The sequence below is a fragment of the Protopterus annectens genome, chromosome 7.part0, assembly GCF_019279795.1.
Source record: "Protopterus annectens isolate FY-2018-M chromosome 7.part0, PAN1.0, whole genome shotgun sequence".
Taxonomy (NCBI): Eukaryota; Metazoa; Chordata; order Ceratodontiformes; family Protopteridae; genus Protopterus; species Protopterus annectens.
Genome location: NC_056739.1, coordinates 1,021,896,381 through 1,021,902,380, shown reverse-complemented (window position 1 = coordinate 1,021,902,380; position 6,000 = coordinate 1,021,896,381).

Below are 6,000 nucleotides of genomic sequence, written 5' to 3'. Positions count from 1 at the left end.
ATAACTTTGTATAACATTGTATAACTTTGTATAACATTGTATAACATTGTATAAATTTGTATAACTTTGTATAACATTGTATAACTCTGTATAACTTTGTATAACATCGTATAACTTTGTATAACTTTGTATAACATTGTATAACTTTGTATAACATTGTATAACATTGTATAACTTTGTATAACTTTGTATAACATTGTATAACTTTGTATAACATTGTATAACATTGTATAACTTTGTATAACTTTGTATAACTTTGTATAACATTGTATATAACATTGTATAACTTTGTATAACTTTGTATAACATTGTATAACATTGTATAACTTTGTATAACATTGTATTACTTTGTATAACTTTGTATAACATTGTATAACTTTGTATAACATTGTATAACTTTGTATAACATTGTATAACTTTGTATAACTTTGTATAACATCGTATAACTTTGTATAACATTGTATAACATTGTATAACATTGTATAACTTTGTATAACATTGTATAACTTTGTATAACTTTGTATAACATTGTATAACTTTGTATAACTTTGTATAACTTTGTATAACATTGCATAACATTGTATAACTTTGTATAACTTTGTATAACATTGTATAACATTGTATAACTTTGTATAACATTGTATTACTTTGTATAACATTGTATAACTTTGTATAACATTGTATAACATTGTATAACTTTGTATAACATTGTATAACATTGTATAACTTTGTATAACATTGTATAACTTTGTATAACTGTATAACTTTGTATTACTTTGTATTACTTTGTATAACATTGTATAACATTGTATAACTTTGTATAACATTGTATAACTTTGTATAACTTTGTATAACATTGTATAACTTTGTATAACTTTGTATAACATTGTATAACTTTGTATAACATTGTATAACTTTGTATAACTTTGTATAACTTTGTATAACATTGTATAACTTTGTATAACTTTGTATAACATTGTATAACTTTGTATAACATTGTATAACATTGTATAACTTTGTATAACATTGTATAACTTTGTATAACTTTCTCACCCTCCCTTTAGGCCTTCTTTTGCTGTTCTCATTTTCTTTCTTTCTTTTATTTATCATTTTTTTCATACCATCTTTCCATGTTTTCCATGATATACTTTTTCATAAACTTTCAGTCTATCTTTCTTCCAATAAAACTTTAATTTTATTTTATCTCATCTTTTTCTAACAGAAAATTACTTCTGCAGAATCTTTTCACAGCCTTACAAATTTCTATAATAAAACATCTCAGGCCATCCTATTAGTTGATAAACCAAACACAATGAGCGTACTACTTGTTTTTTCTTACCAAAATATGGTCCTATTAGTCCTCAAAATTTCTCAACATCATGTTTTCCTTTCATCTTATCCCATCTAATTCTGTAATTGCAATAATCTCCCTTACCATCCTTTTGTCTGTGTATACTTTCACCTTTTGTCCTCTGATTTGACTGTTAATATCCCATAAGTATGCCACTTGCATTATTGTATATTGCACTATTTGCAACTCTTTAAACAAGCCCATCTTCTCTTTCTTTCTTTGGAGCTGTACACTTCATTAGTATTTAAAACACTTATTTCCCTGTAATTAAATTTACTGTGCTGCACTGCACTGAAGTGCAGGTCTATATCACTTCACTGAAGTGACACTTCAATGATCAGCATTTCCTAGGAAATGCCATTCATCAAATTATGCTCATGTGGTAGCTGTGCCCCCACACCACATGCTAATTATATATACCTCCGAGATCGCACTACATTGGGGAAAGGGCAAATTTCCTGATCCGCACTGTACCGCAATCTCAGTGTGAACAGTTCAACGAATGTCATGTTTGATGAAAGTGCACTGAGAATGCCATTCACTGAATTGACTTTTCACTGAACTGTTAGTGACCCCTAAAATGCATATGCTTAAGAGCAATAAAAATACCTTCTTTATGCTATCCTCTTTGTTGTTTTACCATGATTTTCTGATAGATTCAATAGACCTAAGTTCAGCAATTCCTCTGGTAACAGGGTCCATTTATCCACAATTATTTTCTTGAAAAATATCTGCTTAATGATAGAATGAAGTTGATACCCTCGGTCTGGTAATGGCGTTATCCATTTCTTCCTTCTGTCTTGGCCCTTCTGGTTAACTCCATGACAATGTCTACTCAGTATTTTGAGTATCTATTGCTTTTTACCCCTTTTCTTCCTTTTGTTTAGTACAAATAAATTCAGTTCCACATGTCTTTTTATAGTCCTTCTCCATGAAACCTCTCACCATTATTCTGTCTTTCCTTGGCCAATTTTACTACCTTTTCTCTGATGGGACAGCAGTGCTGTGTAAAGTATTTTAGTTATGGCCTAACATGGTATGCACAGAGTGGTATGAGTAAATATGAGCCCCTTGAATCAGTGCCTTTTTGGATGTATCCCAGCGTTCTCTTCACTTTCACCACAATCCTTTCACTCTGAACCAGACAGTTCATTTACTAGGACCCCTACAGCTTCTACTTGCTCAAGTACCATATTGAAAAAAGTAATTTTTATTTCAAATTAAATTTTAAAATGTAAATTTAAGATAGTTAACAGCATCAATTTTCCTTAAAACCAAATCAAATTCTGCCTCTCAGTTCAGTTATTGTTCATGATTTCAGTTTCTATTATGTGCACAGAAAAAAAAAACATTTTTTGGCTTTCTGTCTCCCATCCCTTATATCAGGTTTAGTTAAAATAATAATATATTGTTAGTACTTCACAAGCCTTAACAAGCCAATTTCCTTCCCCCAGTATCAAAGCATTCCTTTAAAACCCTTTTTAAACCTTTCTGCATATTGTTTACATTTACTGCTCTGTATTCTGCCTCTTGGTTTTCCTGCTCTGATCTCCTTACACCCAGAGACTCTCTGCCTCTTTCCACCTCTATTTATTCTTCCCTCTCTGTATAGTAGCACCTCAAAGCTACTCAGTAATCTGTTTTTGGCAGCGGCTTCGCAATTTTACTGTCATTCTTCTTCAACTTTCTCTTTGTTTACTTTTTCCTCTTCGATATTCTTTTTGTTCAATCATTTGTGTTTCTAATATAGTACAACTTGTATATTTACTTTATAAAACTTTCTGTATCACACCATTTTTCACCATATAGAACCCCGGCCATAATTTTCAGTTTGTTATCATTGATTGCATGATTACAGGGCGGGGGGGTCCATCCAGCCTGAAATTGGATGAGAAAGAAATTTTATAGCAACTTAAGCTTGATGCAAATTCACCACCAGGGCTGAATGAAATGATCTCAATTAAAAGTTTGCTTAAATTAAAAGCATTATATAGGTAGTTATTACTACCATGTTTTTTACACTATCAATGTATGTATACATTTAATTATTATTTTTTATTAACAATATATATACATGTTTAATGTTTATGTAGTAAATACTTAATATTTTGGTCCTATATGAACATTTTCTCTTTAAAAATTGCTGTTTGATTTTGTAATTAATTAATTATGCAATTAATGACATCAGAATATGTTCACTATTTAAGCAATGTGCTAAGATGGCTATTTTATCTGAAGAAGTTTACAATTTGCCAGTAAACGAAAGCGCTAATTTACTAAAGCAGTTGCCAGTGTGGTTTGTCTTCTTTTTTGAACTTTATCAGTTGTGTGATTTTCTTTTGTGGATTTTTCACCATATCTCAATTTGCCAATAAGCATTTTTTTATAACATTAACTTGTATTCTGCCATCAGTTTTTTTTATCAACTAGCATTTTTGCAAACATTTTAACATATCTTTCTCCAAACAAATTGCAAAACATCTGCCCATATTTTTCCTCTAAATGGCATTCTTTCTGGCATAGCAAATATTCAATTACATTTCAGTTTATCTTAAAATGACTACCATTCCCTCAATTAAAATTGTGTAAGCTGCCCTGTATATCCTAGTGATTGTATATAACAAATGTACAAAGTAGATGTTATAAAATGCCACCTTCATTTTTTGCGAATCCTTGCCTTATACCTCCATTTGAAATCCATTCATATTATTATCAAAAATATATACATAATCGTTTTAATTTGAAAACCAAGTCCCCTCTCAATACAGATTCTGACTTAAGTAGTAAGGACACATATTGCACAGCAATTCTGTGACAGTCTTTATTTCAAAGTTATTTTAAAATTCAGGTTGTTTGCTTTTTTTCTTAATGCCCCTAAAATAAATCCATTCATCTTCTTATTCTTGAAAGTAGTGTCTAAACAGCAATCATTCATTTTTTTGTTTCTCTGGATAACAGACTTGCCTTTTGCACTTCGATTTAGCATGATATCATCCTGTCTCAGTAATCATTCCACAGCTGGGAAGTTAGTTAAAATGAATTCCTCACCATGGCCCTTCTTACAGACCATGATTATGTTAACATATTCAGCATTATATTATGCCTTCAAAACATTTGAAGCAAATTGAGTTATGTGAAAATCATATTTATTTTCAAGTAAATCCAAAGTTATTATTTCCCCAGAGCCTACATGTTCTGCAGCTCTACTGCAAATGAAAACCGAGCTTGTTCCAAAGTTTCAACCATACTTTTAGAAATTTATGTCAATAACTATGGAGTGAAACCTCAGCTTACAGAAAAGCAGAACAACTTCTCCACTATGTTTCTCATCAGCTAATTCCTATAAAACGAGTGTGTGCAATTTCCAGACTGTTTGTGTGTGAGGAGAAGTCTATTCTTGCTGTCATTGAATTCAGTCAGTAAACTATCGTGAATTTTATGCTTTTGAGCAAGAAAACTACCCTATAAATTTGATTACCTGTTTGCTCATAAAAGCAGTAGCTGTTTCTTTCTCCATAACAGCTATTCATCATTAATTCCTATTCTCTGTGTAGCAAGTATGGTGCTGTTTGCTTTAAATATATAATTATTACAGATTAACTTTAGAACACCGAATGCCCATAACACTGAAATTCAAAACATTCAGGCCAAAATCTTGAAAATTCAGAACACTGAAAATTCAAAACATTGAATCCCATAACACTGAAAATGCATAGGAAATCAGCAGGTACTATATTCCAGCACAACTTCATACAGAAACAAATAAAAAGCAAACCATATTATACTTCTTCAACTATAAACAGGGGGCAAGACCACATGCACCACCACACCCCCTGCTACTTAAATATATCAACACTGAGATCACACTACACTAAGATGTGTAATGTTGTAGTATAGCAAGTAAGAAGGGAACATGACTGAGGTTACCTATGAAACCCCAGTAAGTATTGGAGAGATATATAATAATGTGTAATGTTTTAACAGTGAAGTAGTGTTTCTAAGAGAAGGTTAAGGATAGTTTCTTACAATTTAAACAGGCAGTCATGAAGTACAGAATGGCATGTTTGCTGTTTTGTTCTGTGTAGTATGATCTCAGAGTTGATATATTTAAGTAGAAGGGGATGTGGGGGAGTGCAGCTCCCCACATGGGGTATGCAAGGGAGCTTGCCCCCTATTTATAGTTGGAGAAGTATAATATGATTTGTTTTTTATTTGTTTCTGTATGTAGTTGTGCTGGCATATATTAAATGTTGATTTCCTATGTATTTTCAATGTTATGGGATTCAATGTTTTTAGTTTTTAGTGTTTTGAATTTTCAAGATTTTGGTCTCAGTGTTTTGAATTTCAATGTAATGGGCTTTCAGTGTTCTAAAGTGAATCCAATTATTACATAGTATGATATACATACACACACATATATGTATGTATATATATATATATATATATATATATATATATATATATATATATATATATATATATATCCTGTTAAAATCAAACCACATGCAGTAATTAATACCAAGGTTTGTGATTTTACACAATACTTTATTACAGCATTCCTTGTGACATAAACATTTGGATGCCATGTAGCCTCTAAAAAAGAGGTCTCAAGAGTTGAAACATTTATGTAGCTTTATTCTAGGCCTCGT